This window comes from Podarcis erhardii, assembly GCF_964252035.2.
Source record: "Podarcis erhardii genome assembly, chromosome: 6".
In the NCBI taxonomy this organism is placed as follows: domain Eukaryota; kingdom Metazoa; phylum Chordata; class Lepidosauria; order Squamata; family Lacertidae; genus Podarcis; species Podarcis erhardii.
Genome location: NC_138510.1, coordinates 78,989,229 through 79,011,272, shown reverse-complemented (window position 1 = coordinate 79,011,272; position 22,044 = coordinate 78,989,229). Strand labels below are relative to the sequence as shown.

General features: G+C 42.4%; 1 long non-coding RNA gene across 1 annotated transcript in view; it reads right to left on the bottom strand.

The window, feature by feature from the left end:
* LOC309344019 overlaps positions 1-22,044 on the bottom strand; it is a 121,016-nt gene that overhangs the window by 53,274 nt on the left and 45,698 nt on the right. The window contains exon 4 of the long non-coding RNA XR_014157539.1: positions 5,262-5,476. This is a non-coding gene — a long non-coding RNA (uncharacterized lncRNA). The remainder of the gene's footprint in view (positions 1-5,261; positions 5,477-22,044) is intronic.

Sequence of the window (22,044 nt, the reverse complement as noted above, 5' to 3'; positions counted from 1 at the left end):
AAGATATGATCTGAATCCTTTTCATTTTGATGAAATTTACTTCCTCGTTGTTTCCTTTTCCATTTGTAAACTTAAATCTGTTTGCTTCCTGCTTACATTGGACAGAAAACATTCCTCACCACTGATACTGCTCATTTATGGTATACACACTCTTTCTCCCCAAAAAACCAAAACACAGTTTGATGCAACAATCTCTTAGTTGCATGACTTTTCACTACTCAGACCCTGTAAACTTTTGCGCATACAATCTCTGCAAAGCTGAAATAGATTGTAACTCCACAGAATTGCCTTCCTCCACCTTCCTTAACAGCAATATTACCAGAGACTTGCAGGGTAGATGGACGATTCCATTTCTTTCATGAGATTGCTTCACTGCAGAGGTAAATTTCCATTTTCAAGCATATGAAGACTTCCTAGGCCACTGCAAGAGCTTGCAAAGGTCACTAGTGGCACAGGAAAATCCCCAAATGCAGTGAGAAACAATGACTTGACATGAATTAAATGAGAGCAAGTCTAGTTGATGTTTAGGGATGTAAGAAGGAATCCTTTTCCATTCCAACCCATGTTTGCTGCCTGTAGTGCTATTTCTGTTCTGCTGCAGTTCTGCTTCCAACAAAAAAAACCCCTGTTATTTGTACTGATGTTTGCTGTGGCAGAATCTTATATAATTAGTTACATAATTAATAACTTTATTAGTGTGCATTCCTAGGCAGAGCTGGGTTGACATGAGGCACAAAATGTTGAAGTAGAGCCACATTTCCTTCCATGTGTTCTATCACCTGAAAAACAGGACTTAAATGTGGACCCAATTACTGTCTAGATCAGGGTTTCCCAAACTTGGGTCTCCAGCTGTTTTTGGACTACAGTTCCCATTATTCCTGACTACTGGTCCTGTTAGCTAGGGGTGATGGAAGTTAGAGTCCAAAAACAGCTGGAGGGCCACCCAAGTTTGGGAACTCTGGTCTCGATGGAGACCAGAAAAGGATGACAACATTATCATGTTTGGATAGGAGTCAAGAATGGAGTAATGAAGACCTTCAAATACCACAATATATTTTCAATACAGTCTGTACCTCGGGTTACATATGCTTCAGGTTACATATGCTTCAGGTTACAGACTCCGCTAATCCAGAAATAGTGCTTCAGGTTAAGAACTTTGCTTCAGGATGAGAACAGAAATCGTGCTCCGGCAGCGCGGCAGCAGCAGGAGGCCCCATTAGCTAAAGTGGTGCTTCAGGTTAAGAACAGTTTCAGGTTAAGTACGGACCTCCGGAACGAATTAAGTACTTAACCTGAGGTACCACTGTACTGCAAAAGAATGGTTGGCTATCTGCCAACTAGCAAAAAACAAAACAAAACAAAACAAACATTCCAAACTATCAACCAACACCATCCCAAAACATACAATACAACCATCTGGTAGTTATTCCTTCCCTGAATCTTAACTGCACTGTTGTGGGGAATCTCTTCATGATACAAAAAGTTCTGCAAGCTTCATAAACAAGACTCAACAGCCCTTGGGAGTGACCCCAAGAGCTAAGCAATAGGTGTTTGTAACCATCAGCAGGCCGGCTATCGAACGCCAGCTCACTAATTGACACACAGATGTTTTTGCCGTCATACTGCCGAATGCCTTATTTCCGGGATCTGCTGAAACAAACGCAATGTTCTGCAGTCACATAGGCAGCAGATACAGGAAGCTTTTTAATGAGGCTCCATTGGACCCTGGGCTTGCTGGTCATTAGGACCAAAATCCCTCATGATCAATACTCTCTCTTCCAGTGTTTGCCTGGAGCTCTCTTGGTGAAGCTTGAGACACAGAAGTCTACTGCAGGACTGAGAAATTTTCATTTGTACATCAAGGGATATTGCCTAAGGATGTGCTTTTCAGTATATGAAGAAAGACTGAAGACGTAGGGAGGCCTTGTACCAGCAGGAGAGGATACTTGCACCTCCTGGGACAACAGCTGAACTAAAACCTTCTTAAGAAAACCTGCATCCATTAAATTTATCTCACTGATGTTTCCAGAACGAAGGAAACAATGTGTTGATTTGCTTGCGTTTGGAATTACTTGACTGTTGCTTTTCCTCTTATTTTCAGGTCTATATAATCTATGTGAAACACACAGAGGCTTCCTTTATACTTCAAGGCAATTATTTTCCAACGGAACTACAGAGGAACTGGTCACAGTTATTTATTTTCCCCCACAACATGATGCTTCAAACTATTTTGCCACTCCAAAGGGAGACAGCTATATTTAAAATTGTGGCAACCACAGCTAGGAAGTTTCTGCTGCTATTCAAAAGAGCTGCATCCGCTATTTCCTTTATTATTACAATACTTGTTGCTACACAGGGCCGGGGACGATTCTCAGGTCCACTTTGATACTGACAACCCCAAAGATTTCATCCAAATATTTGATGCTGGTGAATTTTGATGGCCATGCTAATATCAAAATTAAGAAGCTAAACCAATTTACACCCTTTCCCCCTCAAAAGGTTCCAGCCAGGGTCATACCTTGACAGAAACTATACCTGGAGTTGCCATGTTGTTCAGTTCTTAAAAGCTCTTTACTGCTGCTATTAATCCCTGTGGAAATGAATGGAATTTATGGCAGAAGGGGCAGAAGGATCTTATCGGCAAAAAGTCTCTAACCAAACCCGATTTATAATTACAAGCAGGTCTACCCTTGCAGCCATCTAAAGAATATTATTTATTAATTAAGAAATTAATTTTATCTTCCATTCAAAAGGCAATATCATGTTTCTAGATCTAATGAGCATTTTCTTTGCTACTGGCTACACTTTTATATTTCTTTGATGTCCACGTTGCCACCCTCCCACCTCTTCTCCACCTCTGGCAGGTAAATTAAACTTCTTTTTCTGTGTGCTAATCATTTTCATTTCCCTGGTACAGAGATTTCTTTCTCATTGTGTGCTTATTTTAACTACTGACATGTCTCCTTCTACTCATAAACCTCAAGATATTAGCTCTTCCTTGTCCTATCTGCGCCATTTCTCTATCCTTTTAGCTGGTCTAATAAGATTTCCAGTCTATCCATGCAATAGTTATTTTTCCGTCTCTCTCTCTCTCTCTCTCTCTCTCTCTCTCTCTCTCTTTCTCCTCTAGAGATCTCACCCACTTCGTTTTGCCCAACTTTACGATGAACCTGCTTGCTAGTCATGTGGTCTGCTGTCTTGTCACTAAGCCTTAGTTCCTGCTTTCTTTGTAAAAAAGGATTTCTTATCACAGTTCCAACTTCACTTTGATTTCTTTCTCTTTATGATAAAACTCCCCAAAATAATTTCCTGCTCCCTGCTCATCTTAAAACAAAATGCATAAAGGAACAAGTTCAAAGATATTACAGTGGTACCTTGGGTTACGGACACTTCGGGTTACAAACTCCGCTAACCAGGAAGTGGTTGCTCCATGTTAAGAACTTTGCCCCAGGATAAGAACAGAAATTGCGTGCCAGCGGTGCAGCGGCAGCAGGAGGCCCTATTAGCGAAAGCACTCCTCAGGTTAAGAACCGTTTCAGGTTAATAACAGACTTCTGGAACGAATTAAGTTCTTAACCTGAGGTACCACTGTAATAGGATAGATTCACCTAGAGCAGGGATGGAAACACTCTGTGAGCCTATGGATGTTGCTGGACTCCAAGCCCCATCAGCCCCTGCCAGCAGAGTAAATAGGAAGAGGTCATGTGACTTCCTATCCAGCTACATCTGAAGGTCCACAACTTCCTCACCCCAGACTGAGATCTTTTGCAGTAGGCATTTATACAAATTCTAGTTCTACAGAGCAATGTGCCAAGTGCATATTATGCTAACAATACCATTCACTGTGATTTACTTCCCTATATTAGAGCTTGTTTTCCTCTTAGTTCATCCACATCATGGACAGGAACCACATATCTTGACTGGTAGTGGCAGCTCCAGGAGTGGCTGGCACAGGGGGTCTCTTCCATGCTGATGGTCCCTGACGGCGGTGGCACTGCCACTAACTGAGATGGGGCAAGATGGTAGCAACTTCAAGGCCGTGTGGTCTCCCAATGTGGTATTCCTGCCCATGTGACCACACAGCTGCAACCCTGTCTCCACCCTGCCCCCTCTATCCTGATACGTGGCAGCATCGCCACTGTGAGGAGGGCATGTCGCAATGGAGGACATGACCCCGATACTTTAGCTATCTTGCTTAACAATTGGCATTGTTCCCCTTAACATTCATTTTTGCAAATATATCTTTCAGTGAGTTAAGTGGTTTTATTCAATTTATTTAGAAAAGATCTAGAGCTGGCTTCACCCTGCATTTCTGGACAAGACAGGATACACCTTGCAGACACACACACTTTTCAACATGGCGGGGTCACCAAGGGAAACCACTTCTAGCCTAGACTATGACTGCTTCCCCCCCCCCACACTTAATAGTTAAAAATAACCCCTCTCAACACCCTGTAGTAATCTGTACAGTGTTATGATAGACCACTCAAACAATCTGTAATCTGTACAGTGTTATGATAGACCACTCAAACATCATATTATTATTATTATTATTATTATTATTATTATTATTAAAATTGTATACTGACATCTATCTGTATATCTCAGAACGGTTCACAACACAAAAATACAAGATAAAAATAACACAAAATACATAACAACAACAACAACAACAAACCAGTTATCTGCTCCTAGTGCATGTCTTTCTTTGACACATGTGGATTTTAGAAGTTTTGTGAGCGTTCAAGTAAATATGCTTGCAAAAGTGATGGTCCACACTTGAATGCTTGTGAGCAGGACTGAGATAAGTGGGCTATGTGCTTGCATGCTTCTCAGAATGCCACCACAAGTGCTTCTTCCTTTCCCTTCCCCAGGGTTCAGTAGCTTACCTTGAGGCATGGGGAAGAGGCAAGGAGGCCCCAGCAGAGCATCATTCCCTTCCGAGGATGCGAATGGGACAACAACTCCCACAGTCCCTCATAGGGAACTGTGCTGCATGTGTCACTTTTACTAGGAGGAGAAAACCAGGGGCCCAATTCTTCACCAGTATTCCAAAAATCCAAAATAACAGTAAACCAGAAGGAGTCTAATTTGACAGACTGCTCAGATGGTGTCTATAAAAAGTCTACAATCTATCTTTAAAATATAGGAATACAGTCTGAGACTGGGAATTGTTACAGAATGCCTTTCCTATGGAACGCTCTTGCTTTCTCTTGATAAGATAGAAACTTGCCTTCTTCTGAGACAGGTGGCTCACTCACCTTGAGCTTTTACTTTTCTCCATGTTTCGTTTCTGTGATATTTCAATGCACAGGGGCATCTCAGGGCTTGCAGATCAGTTGAAGCAGCTAATCACAGTAGTGTTAAATCCGTTTGGCTTAGATCCTCCAGGTTATATGGAAGAGCCATGGCTCAGGTTCATCCTGTAGCTGTTCCAGGTAGAGCTGATGTCTGAAATCCTGGGAGCTCCTCTAGTCTGTGTAAACAATTTTGCATTGTTTATTCCATCTTGGCATGAAGTACTGTCTTATGTAGAATAAGTAACCCTTACTTTCATCGTTCCCTTAGAAGAAATACTTTATTTCCAGCAGCATTTATACTTTAATCTTCCTTGGCTTTCTTAGTCTTTCTCTTTTTTCCTTACAATTTCTTAACCCCCCCCCCCCCTTACCAGGAGCTGGCGAGAATTCACATTTAATTTGATTGATATGTGATTTTACTACTTGGGGGTACTTTTTTTAAAAAAAAAACCACAATATTTTTTCAATCCATCATGTGACTCTTCTGGCAAATACAAAGTTAGATAAAACTATATTAGATAATAAGAAACTCACATTCATCATACAGACTGATTTTTCAAAACACTGAGCTCTAACAAAAGCAACCGCTATCCATCTTTGCCTGCTCTATAAATCTTCTCCCAAACATTGCCTCTCCCGGAGTAATTGTAAATGGAATCTAGCTAATTTCTCTTTCCTATCATCATAGTGCTCTTATTGTCATGGCAACTAATAAGTGCTCAAACTTCAGGTCAAGGTTGATTGCTGAAGATGCTGTTTTGCAACCTGCTGAGCTGCTTCCCAATAGACTCCAAGTACAGACTCTCCATCTTGTTAATGATGTATGCATTCATTAACCAATATTTGGCAATATTAGTTAATCAAGGAACACATTACCCATGATTAAAGGAGTATCTGAATGTGTAATTATTGATGTGCAGAGTCAAGCCTGTATATCTAAGTTTTATGGAAAACCTTGAGCTAGACTAGACAGACCGCTTCTAAGTACTTAAGATCTTTTCCTTCCCCTCAGGGAAATAATTTGGGTTGCCTTGCCTAGCTAACGCCTAACCAAACTTCTTTCCAGGCTCTGATATAATCCCTATCTGGCAGTCAAGCCCTGTTTGACAGTTTAAATTGAAATTCTCCACTCTAATTGGATGTTGCACCACCCAGCTATGGTTGGCTTCAGGAGGCTGAGCCAAGGCCCGCCCATCACACCTCAGCTTTTCCTGAGCCCACTTCACTCCTACTTGTTATGTGAATTGGTTACAAGAAGGGACCAAACTGTGGGTTAAAGGAAGCACTTGGAAATGGGTTTTGGAGACAGAATAAAGCAATTCTATAAGAACCTCTGCTTGTACCAAGACTGGGTGTAAGTCACAATTGCTGGGGCACTTCACTAAACAAGTATTGATCCACTATTGCGGGGAGGAGTGTCAGTTGAGTTGACAGAACAATCTGAACCACACTGAGACCTTTGGGTATAGGGCGGTATAGAAAACAAACAAACAAACAAACCACAAATAATTTTTGAAAAAAATCTTGAAAATTCAAAAAGCACATAATTATATGTTCATTAAACATGGTGAGACGTAAATAAAAGAGAGGAGAAAGAAAGAGAAACAGAACCCACGTAGAAGGGAAATTAAAAGGGAGAAACCCAAAACTATATTTTACAAGGTTGATGTGACGTGTGTGTGTGTGTGTGTGTGTGTGTAGGCTCTGCTTACTCATATTTCTTATTAATTTGAGGACAGTGATATTCATTCAATGCTAAGTAGTTTCCTAACACTGCAAAGACAGTTTCTCAGAAGATCACAAACTAAATCATAAAACCACCTTCTAATGATCCCTTGTCATGTATCTAGTTGGTGTTTAACGGCCCCAGGAGTAGCCAAAGGAGAAAATACAGAAATAGTGCAGTGAAAACAGTCTTGTGGAACAAATTATCTTTTAATTTACTAAGCAAGAGAGATCACAAATAGATAAAGCGGTTTGTAACTGACAGAAAGAAGTTCAAGTCAATTGACTGAAAATTAAGAATAAAAGGAAGTGAGGGTGGGGGAGGACAGGACAGCAAAGGACAAAAGGAACACATCACGTTTCCTTTGGCATCTATAATTTCCAGACTGTTGATTTTTCTACTCTGTTTAACCTGTACAGACCCAGGAAAATACAAGATAAGATCTCCTTAGCTCTGCGATCATTCTGGCACTGGGGAAGTTTCACTCAGGTTCAGCTTTCCAATCCACAGGTAGCTCTGCTGGTGGCTGCAATTTGGCCTTAGCACTAACTGCATTTTTGCATTTAACTGTGCAGATTGATGAAGATGCAAATGGAATCAGCTGAGAAGCTTATCTCTGTTGGGATCAGAACAAGTGTGGTAGGAGAATTTAATCCATTCCTCCCCTGTTGGGATCCTGAAGGAAATTGCTCCCCTGCAGCTGGAATTTGCACTGAAAGCAAATCCCTTGTTGGTACCAGCAGAGGATTTTCTTCCAAGGCAAATAACTAGCTTCAGAGGAACAGTTTACCTCAGGGACCACAACTGGAACAGCAAAGGTTAATTTTAGGGTTTCTTTTTTTTTGGGGGGGGACAAAGTTGTTGAGCTTTTCTGTAGTTTTGGGTTGCCATACGCCTGGATTTCCCCAGTTATTTCAGTGATTTCTGGCCTGGACACTGTTTCCTTGCTTATTGGTTGCCATCAATTTGATTTTAATTAATTTTTATAATGAAATGTTTTTAGAATCGTTGGATTATTTTGATTGTTGTTAGCCGCCCTGAGCCCAGCTTCGGCTGGGGAAGGCAGGATATAAATAATTTATTATTATTATTATTATTATTATTATTATTATTATTATTATTATTATTTCAACTGCCGTATTCTGGCAACCCTGGTTAATTTACTCCTCCACACCCACTGTGAGCCTCATAATTATCAGCTGATGCTCTCTGTCTTTTCAAAAACTTGAATGTTAAAAACAAGGATGCATTTTACGTTGTATCTTATTTGGCCCATATTAGCTACAGTTAAAACTTAGCCTAAATGATAAATCCATAGGGATTAAAGTAATGTATTTATGGGAAGGGCTAATGTGCAAATTTAGAGAAGAAGAGAAGATGAGCAGAGTTTGGATTTGATATCCCGCTTTATCACTACCCGAAGTAGTCTCAAAGCGGCTAACATTTTCCTTTCCCTTCCTTCCCCACAACAAACACTCTGTGAGGTGAGTGAGGCTGAGAGACTTCAGAGAAGTGTGACTAGCCCAAGGTCACCCAGCAGCTGCATGTGGAGGAGCGGAGACACGAACCTGGTTCACCAGATTACAAGTCCACTGCTCTTAACCACTACACCACACTGGCTCTTGTTTCATTTCATGCTCTAAATTTTATGCATAAACAGTGAACGTGTGGGTGGGGGCAGGGGGACAGATGCAAGCCGAACCCACAACACCCTCTTAGGTGTTGCAACTGCCTCAGTTTGTGACCTTTCCTGTGTGGTGCTGGAAAGGTCTGCAGGGGAACGACATGTGTTTCCTTCCATGTGTTAAGGACTCTACTCACATTTATGTGAACGTAAGTAGAAGCTGCCTGCAGACCTCCCCTGATTTGCACTGCACATCCCTGACCTTTCTTGTGTTGTGCAAGAATGGTCTGCAAGGTGGTTACTCAACACAGGAGAGGAAGAGGACTGAGGTGTGCATGCAGTGTAGATCAGGACATAAGGGATGGATCCTGCTTGAGCACCCCAGCCCCAGTCCACATTTCCTGCATTCATCTGAAGACATCTAAAGTTTGATGCTAAAATGTGGCTGTCACCAAGCTTAGAAAGAATCTCTGAGAGCCTGACCTTTTTGACCTGTTTGAGAAGCCTTGGGATTGCAAGCTAGCCACATGCCCCCATACTGAAGCAAAGTTCTCTGGCCATAACTGGCCAGAATACCCCCCTTTTTAAAGGTGGCCATTTATTTCTGTATATTTGTTGCAAAGTTATATTTATACACATTTTAAGGACCTGAAACACTGCCTTCTTACTCCTCAACCGACAAATTCTCTGCCCCCACCAGGAGTACATCGTAGCAGGGTTTATTTCAGGGGTCAGGAAACTTTTTCAGCAGGGGGCCGGTCCACTGTCCCCCCATGTGGGGGGCCAGACTATATTGGGGGGGATGAACGAATTCCTATGGCCCACAAATAACCCAGAGATGCATTTTAAATAAAAGTACACATTCTACTCATGTAAAAACACCAGACAGGCCCACAAATAACCCAGAGATGCATTTTAAATAAAAGGACGCGTTCTACTCATGTGAAAACACGCTGATTCCTGGACCGTCCGCGGGCCGGATTTAGAAGGCAATTGGGCCGGATCTGGCCCCCGGGCCTGAGTTTGCCTACCCATGGTTTATTTCATGAATCCCAGGGCTGAAACTGAAACTAGAGTCCCGTCTTCTCCATAAAAGGTTGTGGAGTTCTTTGCAGAATCCCTTGACTTTTTGCTCTTCAGGTATCTGTTGGAGGGAACCAACTCCACAGAGACAGGATATTTTCACTGCACTCTTAAACACACTTAGCTGGCGATAACTCTCTCTAAACTCAAGGAGACTTCTGAACAGACAGACATAGGATCATGTTATTAAAGATGGTAAAGGTAAAGGTAAAGGATCCCTGGATGGTTAAGTCCAGTCAAAGGTGATTATGGGGTTGTGGTGCTCATCTCACTTTCAGGCCAAGAGAGCCAGCATTTGTCCACAGACAGCTTTCTGAGTCATGTGGCCAAAATGACTAAACCCCTTCTGGTTCAACGGAACACCGTGACAGAAACCAAAGCGCACGGAAACGCTGTTTACCTTCCCGCAGCAGCAGTACCTATTTATCTACTTGCACTGGTGTGCTTTCAAACTGCTAGGTTGGGACAGAGCAATGGGAGCTCACCCATCATGGAATTCAAACCACCGACCTTCTGATCAGCAAGCCCAAGAGGCTCAGTGGTTTAGACCACAGTGCCACCAGCATCATCATCATCATCATTACTATTACTACTGTTGTTGTTGTTATAAATAGTACCACATTGGCCACCCCATACACGTATGCACAGACACACCTTCTGTTTTTCTCTCCATAATGAGCTGTTGATAGGTGTTTCTCTTCTGAATGCAATACAATATTTTGCAAGTGCTACAAAAACTAAATGGAACTTGGGGATCTCTTTTTCTAGGGTGGTTGCTCCGGGATCTGCTGCAGCTCCTTCCAAAGCTACATGACGAGTGTTATGATAAAATTGCAGGTTGCAATGCTGACAGGCTAATGCCAACTGGAAGAAAACAAAACCAAGCAAAACTTCGTCCAACTGTGCGGGGGAAATATGTTGCAAAAATAACATCTGGCAACTTGATCTGGCAGGTGTTATGCATGGAGGCGCGAAGCCTTCCAGCTGCTCTATGTCCTGAAATACAACTCAAGACAATTCCTAGCACTGTTTTTAAAAGAAAGGTTTGGGTAGTAATTTATGACCCAAGTGTAACTGGAGGGATACTAATTCCGAGATACCCAGGTCATACTTTATTTCCCTCAGGAAAGCAAAACTACTTGGGACAGTTTTATGGAATGTCATAATAACTAGTCCACAACGTTAATACATTCCACCTGGCTGGCTTCAAATCATGTTCAGTGCTTCATGATTGTGTCTTTAAATTGGGTTAAGCCTATTGTTGGACTCAGAAGGCATACAAAACAATAAGTAGATTTACCTGGGCCTTTTTATTGTGCTGTACTTCACCTAGATCCATTTTTTCTATTTGTGGGCAGTTCCTTATGTGGACGTTAGTCAACTTGACACCCATAATAATACTTGATTCTTCGTTAAATTCTCACACGATCCTTTGATTTCTTGCCCATGTCATTCTTCAGACACCTCACCATAATATTCTTTGCTTGTTTCTGTAACTGCCATTAAGTGGGACTGACTACATATCTTCTGCACTGTGCTTGCAACAGTTAGGACTCAATTGATATTCAAGGGTTTTGCTTTCTTTCACTGCACTGAAATATCGCTATTTAATGATGACATGTGGGAACTGGCTCGTTTTTATTTTTTATTTTACAAAAGCAGGGAACCACCAGGCTAATTTACACTGCCTTAACACAAGTTCTTTTTTAAAAAACTTCGCTCTATTTCTTTGCCATGATAAGTTATTAAAAGCAAGCAAACTCATTTCTCTTCTGTGGCAGAGAAACATGTTAATGTGAAGCTATACTTCATTTGGCTTAAAAGATAATAAGAAACTCACTTCCAAAGCATTTTCTTTCTTTATGTCACAAAACTTCTACGCTCTAACTATGTCATCTTTGTCCTAAAACATCATTAGGCATCCGAGGTAACAGAAAGAAAAGAAAGAAAGATGAATTGTTGGGTTGGCATTTTTTGGTGTGTGTGTGACTAAAAACTATTATTCTCAGTAGCAGAAGGCATGGTGTGGCATTCACCTGACCTCCTGACAGCTGAGTCACTGCTGCTGACCAGGAAGGAGAGGGGGAAGATTGAGATAGCAAGGAGCTCAACATAGTGAAAACACACTGCAGGACCACCGGATTGGCTCTACCAGTGTGTTTGCACCATCCTGACTTCCCTGATGCCCCCTCACTCCCCATCTCCTTCCTGGTCAGCAGCAGTGACTCAGCTGTCAGAAGCACCACCACATCATCATGTCATCTAATACTGGTTCTTCTATCAATGCTAATATGTGAACATAGCCTCTGACCTCATTGATATACTTAGTTGCTATTTTAGACCTTCATTCTACACACATCTAACTGACCCAATCAGTGACCACAGAGATTTTAGCAAGGCTTTAAGATTTATTTTAGGTGTGTATTGGGAGCTAGGTCTAAAACAGTGGCAGAAAACTTAATTAGCATGACTTTCTGAGTTGTCTCGTGCTGCCTGACGGAAATAGGACAAAATCCCCCTTGAATTTCCACAGAAGTCTTTTAAAAAAAAAAAAAAAAATGCTATTGCAGGGCAAGAGAAAGATCAGTAGTAGCATATTATCTCAAGAACACGCTGTAATGTTGTCAGATAGGAGTAATGAATTAAACAAATGCATTTGTGACAGCCGTACGAAACCCCTGTGGAATGCTGAAAAGTCGTGACTGTATTTAGAGCCTCAGAGAACCCCTCTGAAAAATGCTCATTGTCTTATCCAACTTCTGTTTGCTTCCTGTGAAATTGTTTGGCTATTTCACTCAAAGTGAACCCTCCAGTTTGGAGTTGTGAGGTTTCACTTTTGAGAACAGATCTTGTTCCAGGCCTCTTCAGCTTTGTCCATCACTTGAGCAGTTTCTTTGGGGAGCTGAATCCCAACATACATTGGAAGAAGGTGTGTTGGAGTTATTTATTCCTCTGTTTTATTTATATGCTGCCCTTCATCCAAGGTAGTGGGATTCCACAGACAAACCTTGGCCCTGCTCTGACCATGTCCCCCCACCAACATAACCCAATACCAGGGTCCTGAATGTCCCACTCCTGCCACACAATGCTTTGGATTACTTAAAAAGGTAAAGGTAAAGGACCCCTGACAGTTAAGTCCAGTCACGAATGACTCTGGGGTTGCGATGCTCATCTCGCTTTACAGGCCGAGGGAGCCGGCGTTTGTCCGCTTCCGCAGACAGTTTTTCTGCATCATGTGGCCAGCATGACTAAGCCGTTTCTGGCGAAACCAGAGCAGCACATGGAAACGCCGTTTACCTTCCCGCTGGAGCGGTACCTATTTATCTACTTGCACTCTGCCGTGCTTTCGAACTGCTAGGTTGGCAGGAGCTGGATTACTTACACCAGTGTAAATTCCACCAGCTGAGCCCTCATTGAGCTAGGGTCAGAAACTTACGCCACCATATTTCTGGCTCATTCAGGGTGAGGAGCTTACATAGGCATAGAATAAATCAGGAAAGCACAAGATCCACCCAATGCAAACTCTCTCATACTCAAAAATCTTGGCTTTGCATTGTGCTGCTGTCCACAGCTATATGGCTGAGAACCACCACTCTGTTTTCACACTGTCTTTGGGAAAGGTTTGTGCAATCAATCTGTTTAATGTGCAAAGCAATGTAGAAAAAGAAACAAAAACGTGTTGATACTGTTCCAGTGCTTAGGCATTTCAATATTCAGTGTTGGCACACAATTGAGATTATCCCAGAATACAATATTTAGTCACAGATTCCAAAATACATTAATATGAGGATTAACTGAGTTTTCCCAGGCTATTTTCAGAATTTCATAGGGCTAACTTAATTTCTAATGAATTCCTTAAAAGAGCCTTTGTCCACAGGCAAAAATAATCTAAAATGAACTTGGGTGGGGAATGAAGAAGGGAGAATCAAGTTTTGTTTTTGCTTTTTTAAAAAAATAAATCATTATTTTTGGTGGGAGGCATTTTGAAATGATTTTAAAATAGAGCAGATTTTCATCTATGTTTGGATGGCTCCTAACTCTCTGAACTCTTGTTGTAGAAAGAGACTGCTAAAGAGGTCAAACTGGTATAACAAGCAGGCTCACGAATGCCCCTTTGTTGGGCCTTTGCATAACTAACATGATGGCCAAGGACAGATGAAATATTGTCGTAGGAGCTAATGGTTGGACAGCCTTCTGAAAGACAATATGTCATTCTCCCCACTCCATTCCCTGGCTGGAAGTGATGTCATCAAAGGGGGTCTCTGTGTGAAAGAGGATGAATGACTGGTAGTGTTGGAGCTTGAGTCTGAAAGAGACAATTAGGCCTTACTTGCTCTATGGTACTGTTGGTTTTCCATATACAGTGGTACCTCGGGTTACAGACGCTTCAGGTAACAGTCTCTGCTAACCCAGAAATAGTACCTCGGGTTTAGAACTTTGCTTCAGGATGAGAACAGAAATCGCATAGCGGTGGGACGGCGGCAGCAGGAGGCCCCATTAGCTAAAGTGGTACCTCAGGTTAAAAACGTTTCTTAACCCGAGGTACATAGGCGCCGACTCCATGGGGCCTGAGGGGGCCCGAGCCCCCTCAAAAATTCGTTTGGGGGGGCTCCGCCCCCCCAATAATTTAAGAAAATTATTAGTTATATTATGCTTTGTAAAATCACAAAATTATGTTGGTATTTTTTATTTTCCTTGTTTGACGATAGTTACCTTTTAAAATACATTCAGTAATGAGTTAAAACAAAGCCACTCCCGATCTAGAGAGGGGGTGGGGTTGCGGGCTCTCGACCCATCAACAATCTCGCGGGGCTGGCGTCAGCCCCGCGAGAAGCGGGGATTCCCCCTAGCTCATTAATATTCACCACCCACGGCGGCAGCCAATCGGCTGCCGCAAAGGGCGGGCCCTCACAGGTTCACTTAAGGTCGGGGCAGCCCGGGGCTCGCCCCTTTCGTTCCCCCAGCAGCAGCGGTTTGGAGGTCTTGGGCCCCCCCAATATTTTTTATAAGTCGGTATGGGCCCCCGCCCCCACAATATTTTTTATAAGTCGGCGCCCCTGCCGAGGTACCACTGTGTGTGTATGTGTATACACACACACACACACACACACACACGGGACAACCTATTAAAACTACTCAGCCTGACAGTGAAAATGTCTGCTAGACCTTCTGCCATGTGTCTTAACCACATGGTAGAAAGTCAAGGAAGAAGGGGGCAACTAGACTGCGTAGGAAAGTGAATTCCATTCTTTGGACACGTCTACAGAGAAAACCCTCTCCTCCATCCCAACCAATCATTCCCCCACGACCGTCAAGCCTCCTCTGAAGATCCTCTGAAGTGAAGCCTCCTCTAAATGGAGCAAAATATAAAAACAAAATTGTAGCTCTGTATAGCATTTCAAAGTAGCAGCAGCCAAGATTTGCTGCGGCCATCATGATACATGGCGGAAAATTCATTTCAGTTGCACCATTAAAGATATTGAATCTTTTTATCCCTAATTCAACAAATCCTGGCTGATTCCCCTGGGAAGGAGATAACAGAGTAGCGTGTGAACCTAGAACATGGCACCTAATTAAAAGACCACTGCTCTCAATTCAGCATTAACTGTCAACTTCGGAATGTAATTGGAACCACTGCAGTGTTGACATTATTAAACACAGGCACTTTGATTCCTTTCCTCTGCCCGCTTTAAAAATCAAAGAGAAGAATTAAGCACTAAGACCCACATGAATGTTTAATAGATGGTGTTAATGGTCTTAAGAGTCAGCCAAGGAAAGTGCAGATTGCTCTGAGATGTCAATCCAGGCACCATTATTTAACAGGTTTATTCACAATGAACAGGTTTATTGTTATTTAGCATATTTATTAAGGATCGGGAACAAAGGGACATAGGTGCCTTTATGGGGACAAGTCATAATGTGGACTGCATAGCCAGTTTAAAGGAGTTGTAAAAAGAAGCTCAGGACAGATGAGGAAAAACTAAGGGAGCAAGGAATGGTCAAACAGACAAGTTGGATTCAGGGACTGTATATTTTTAGGGAAGGTTGTGGCAGAGGAAGGAAAGGAAAGGAAAGGGAGGACCAAACCTGCAGGTTCAAGGTACACCCTTAAGGTAAAGAACAGCTGATGGTGTTGACCAACCTGTAAATAGTTATTTCCTGTTTCCTTCTGGAGGATCTGCTGGAAGATTGAAACCAAAGAGAGAGCACATACCGTATTTTTTGCTCTATAAGACTCACTTTTTCCCTCCTAAAAAGTAAGGGGAAATGAGTATGTGTCTTATGGAGCGAATGCAGGTTGTGCAGCTATCACAGAAGCCAGAACAGCAAGAGGAATTGCTGCTTTCACTGCGCAGTGATCCCTCTTGCTGTTCTGGCTTCTGAGACTCAGAATATATTTTTTCTTGTTTTCCTCCTCCAAAAACTAGGTGCGCCTTGTGGTCTGGTGTGTCTTATAGAGCGAAAAATATGGTAGCTTCAATTGTTGCAGGTGTTCTTTCACTGAACACATACCTGGAGACTTCAGGTATTCTGTGTGTCAGCCAATAAGAAGTCATGAAGTGACATATCCTTGAAATAAACCATACAGAAAAGCTGCATCTCACATGGTTGCAATCTCAGTCTACAGACTAGGATGGCTTGACCTAGGCAGACCATTTTAATGGTCAATATTTTAAAGGTATTTCACCAGTTGTGCTGAGCCTGGGCTCAACATTTGTCATTTCATGTTAAGGATGGAGTTTGATGGTGCATCTTTATCGTGTTATTGTAACGGAAACCCAGTTGCCGTTCGCATTTCATTAAACTTACATGATCTCCACCTGATTACCATTTGTGAAAATAGTGTTATTGTTTTCAATCCTCCTGACAGTGCTGCACTTACCCAATGGATCTGGCTCTTTAAAATACTGCCACTTTTAATCACTGCCCGTCACCAAGTTCCTATTTGCATGCCTCCAGGGGTACTGTAATTCATATGTCTTGTGGTGTCACATTAATGAGGCTTGCATATGCAGCTGAACAAAGTACTTTGTTTTACTGTTTTGCTATTACTCAATCACTACTCCTCAATTGTTTTTTAGACATGATAATATGACAGTCCCTGCTTCCATGGACAGTCCTGGATTAACAGAAGACATCCCAGTTTCTGATTTGATCCTGGAATGTCCCACTTTTCCTTAAAGGTAAAGGGACCCCTGACCGTTAGGTCCAGTTGCGGATGACTCTGGGGTTGTGGTGCTCATCTCGCTTTATTGGCTGAGGGAGCCGGCGTACAGCTTCTGGGTCATGTAGCCAGCATGACTAAGCTGCTTCTGGCAGACCAGAGCAGCACATGGAAATGCCGTTTACCTTCCTGCCGGAGCGGTACCTATTTATTTACTTGCACTTTGACATGCTTTTGAACTGCTAGGTTGGCAGGAGCAGGGACCGAGCAACAGGAGCTCACCCCGTTGCGGGGATTCGAACTGCCAACCTTCTGATCGGCAAGCCCTAGGCTTTGTGGTTTAGACATCCTTAGAATGTCCCCATTTTCATGGTAGAAATGTTGAACGGTATGGAGTTATGTGACCTCCAAGCCAAGGAGATAATCTTTAAAAGACATCTGAAGGCAGCCCTGTATAGTGATGTTCTTTAATATTTAACGTTTTATTATGTTTTATATATGTTGGAAGCTGCCCAGTCAGATGGGTGGGGTATAGATAGATAGATAGATAGATAGATAGATAGATAGATAGATAGATAGATAGATAATTGAATAAGATGTCCCTATTTTCATCGGAAAATTGTTGGAGTGTATAGCATACTGCTGTTCATTAGGAACCAAGATGAAATTTTGAGAGGAATGCAGATCAGTTTGTTTCTGAACTGGGGGACTTTGTTTCTGAAGCATCACCATACCCAATTACAAACTTATTCTGCATCCCCGTAAGAATAACACAGAGGTATCTTCCAAGGTTGTTCTGAAGGCAAGCACAATAATTGTTCCAGATGAATGACAGAAATCCTGGAAACAGGTTTCCACATCTGAATTTCCCTGGCTAGAGGCAGTTTCAAAATATATCTTTGTGATGACTGTATTGAGTGAAGTGGCCATGAGATTATGCTGTTAACCATGGATGAAACAGCCTTAGATGGACAGCTTCAATTTCATGATGGCATTTATAAAATGTAAAACATCAGCTGAAAACACTAGCCATATACTCACGTTAATGTTTTCATTTTCTAGCATGTGGTTTATATTTTAAGAGCTTGGGGTTTTTTTAAGTGCAGTCAGTTGACTTCTTTTATTCAAAATATATCCCCCACCCATTTGTGTGTGTGATGAACTGAAAAATTATTACAAGTCTGTCACAGACTTTACAAAAGGAACCTGCTTTGTGGCATTTAGAAAGAGAAAAAAAATATCACCCAGAGATCATTACTGAAGGTGTAAGGCTAGAATCAAGCCGTCTCTTGTCAGATCATTTCAAAACGTATTTCACAGTGGCAAAGGGCACTTTCCGCAGGCTTAATGGTACATTATGCAAGAATAAATAATTTAAGAAGAAAATTGGCATTCTATTCTGTAACTAGAAAGTAAAGTTTGAAATGCTGCTAATTTAGACATTAGAGACATGACGCATTCATAAAATAATACTGAAGTGAGTTGGGATGGGAATGTGTTATCTAGATAGCCAGACTTTTCTGATGAAGCCCATTAAAAAAAGGCAGAGCCTGTGGGGAGTTTTCTCATTATTATTCCTTTATTTCATATACCAACCCCCTTTTCTTGTTTAAAGATGTTCATTGGGTTTGAGTGAAGATGATTGCATTCCACTTTTGCTAGCCTCTTTATCTCCCAAACCTATCCCTCATTCTGTGCCGGCGTAATTTAGTCAGGGTCTGTTCTCATGTGAATGAGCTTAGACTCCCTCCCAATGCTTTGTCTAAATAACTCACATGGGGACTGGCAACTTCTTCAATGGGAGGAAATACTTACTGACCTCCAGTCCCCTCTTTAATTAAAAGACATTAATTTTTAGATATTGGTGGCAGATGGAACAAGCTGGGCTGTTGTTAGGCCAGAAATATATTAATAGACTTGGGGCCTGCTGGTTTACTTTTCTGCCTGAATTACCGTAAATCCCACAGCTAAGCAAAGCCTAGTTGTTGATTTGGTCTTGTATTAACATGTTCAGTGCTTTAGAAGCCTTTCTTGGCAGAAACAAAACTGGGAGGGACTCCTCAGATTATCACTATCAGTGACTGGAAAATTGCCTGATTTCTTCTTTTAAGTAATGGTGATTTATACTACACTTCTGTGGTCTGCTAAGAGGGAATCCTAGGATAGGGGAAAACACTCCTCTTCAAATTTGGAGACAGAACTCCTACACTGGAGAACAGTGGCGTAGCGTGGGTTGTCAGCACCCGGGGCAAGGCAAGTAATTTGCGCCCCCTAACCCTGGATTTGCGCCCCCTAACCCTATCCCTAACCCTAACCCCCAGATGTTGCGCCCGGTGCGGCCGGGCCCCCCTGCACCCCCCACGCTACACCACTGCTGGAGAAGAGATGTGATGTAAGGTTCTTCACTGAAGCTTCTGTACTCCTTGCCCAACTAATGTTGCAAATCTAGCATTTGTAAGGCAAATAACAGGTATGTGCTGGGTACAATTGGGAAATGTGCCAAGGTGGCCCACAAAATGGGCAAGATCTAAACCAGGAAGAAATTTGGATATGCTTCTTAGCATGTCTAAGCCTTTTTCTTCCATTTTCTTCCCATGGTTTCCATTAGGAGGTAAAAAGTGTTGTTGTTTATGAATCACTTTCCATGAGGCCTCCTGAAGCATTTTGCAATATAATAGAAGCATATCAACAACCTCAGATATGCAGATGACACAACCTTGATGGCAGAAAGTGAGGAGGAATTAAAGAACCTTTTAACGAGGATGAAAGAGGAGAGGGGAAAATATGGTCTGAAGCTCAACATCAAAAAAACTAAGATAATAGCCACTGGGCCCGCCACCTCCTGGCAAATAGAAGGGGGGAAATGGAGGCAGTGAGAGATTTTACTTTCTTGGGTTCCATGATCACTGCAGATGGGGACAGCAGTCACAAAATTAAAAGATGCCTGCTTCTTGGGAGAAAAGCAATGACAAACCTAGACAGCATCTTAAAAAGCAGAGACATCACCTTGCCAACAAAGGTCCGTATAGTAAAAGCTGTGGTTTTCCCAGTAGTGATGTATGGAAGTGAAAGCTGGACCATAAAGAAGGCTGATCGCCGAAGAATTGATGCTTTTGAATTATGATGCTGGAGGAGACTCTTGAGAGTCCCATAGACTTCAAGAAGATCAAACCTATCCATTCTGAAGGAAATCAGCCCTGAGTGCTCACTGGAAGGACAGATCCTGAAGCTGAGGCTCCAATACTTTGACCACCTCATGAGAAGAGAAGACTCCCTGGAAAAGACCCTGATGTTGGGAAAGATTGAGGGCACTAGGAGAAGGGGACGACAGAGGACGAGATGGTTGGACAGTGTTCTCAAAGCTACTAACATGAGTCCAGTTACAGATAGGTAGCCGTGTTGGTCTGCCATAGCCAAAACAAAACAAATTCCTTCCAGTAGCACCTTAAAGACCAACTAAGTCAGTTCTTGGTATGAGCTTTCGTGTGCATGCACACTTCTTCGTATCTGACTAACATGAGTTTGACCAAACTGCGGGAGGCAGTGGAAGACAGGAGTGCCTGGCGTGCTCTGGTCCATGGGGTCACGAAGAGTCGGACACTACTAAACAACAACAACATGGGACTGTACACTACAGCATACAGTCACTTTCTTGGTGTATCTTGAAAGAGATTTATTTTTATTTATTTTTTTACTGGGTGGCCATGGAGCTGCCCTAAGCAGCTTAACATCTTGAAAGGAAGAAAGAGGCAGCCCTCTGACCACCTCATAAGCACAGTTAATGTGCGTCAGTTATTGATCATGCATCTCACCCTGAAGATTTGCATTCTAATCTGTGCATGGTTCAGGGATGGGGGGGGGGGATGCGATCGTTTGCTCCAAAATACAGAGCAGAGTGGAATCCTCCCCAACCCTAAACAATGGAATCACATTTCACAAAGGGAAAACACGAGAAATTTAAGGGCCCGTTTCAGCACAATAATAGTGGAAAGTGGGGGTCATATCCTTCTGCAATTTTTCTTTTTCTGGGATTTACAGCTAACTAACTGCTCCCCTTTTGGCTTCTTTACCACATACATCCATTAGCTCAAGAGTGGGGAACCTCAGGACTGAATATGCACACCCTCCAGGTGAAACCTGGACTGCCATTTTCCAGGACCACACTCCTGCATGAGTCATGTGACCCGTGAGATTGTAACCCCGAAAAAGCACTTTTGGGGGGCACAGCACCCAAAACCACACACTATTCGTTACCGTGTGATATCATACCCCCCCTCCAGCTCTTCTTACAGGGCAACTGCACGTCTTGAAACCATGTGAGAGCACGGCATCCAAAATGGCTGCTGTGATCTCATAGGGGGAAACCGGGATGTGCCGGTTTTTCTAGGACAGTTGCAAGGTATGAATATGGCCTCCCATATGTCTCTGTATGTCCCATGGTAGTCTCCCCAGGCTCTTCATCAGCCTTGCTTCACACCCAAAATGTTTTTGCTTGACTGGAATGTTTCCTTGAACTCCAGTAAGAACTTTTGCTCACCTCAGTACAGAATACTGAGGCGTGTGTGTGTGTGTGTGTGTGTGTGTAGAAACTAGCCTATGGAACATAAGTAACATTTAGCTACTTCTGCCCACATTGGACTCTGGTCCACCCACTATTGACATGTGGCCCTCAGAAGGTTCCCCAGAAAGGAATGTTGCCCTCAAGCTGGGATATGTTCCTCATGCCTGTATTAGCAGATAAAACTCCTGGCGTGTCATTGGCAGCGTCAAAGATTCCTGACATGACAGAGAAGATCAGAAAGCAGCTGTCTTTACTGTCTTGGGTAAATGACATCTGAATTTATTGTGCTATGGATTGTCCTTGCAGATTTTTTTTTAAAATAAAAAATGGGTTTCTGACGGCTGCCGCCTGTTATATTGTTGTTGTATTCTGCCCTTATGTACAGTATCTGCATCTGCAACATTCCTAATCTTGGTCTATAGACTGCTGCAGCAGGTCAAACAACCTCTGTTTGGGGCATTGCTTTTAAGAACGTGATTTCAGTCTATGTCAAAAGCCACAGTAGGACATCAACCTGCTCCTTGAACTACAGCAATAGTTCAAACGTCTAGTAATCAGACCACTATTAAAATAAATGAAAATGTG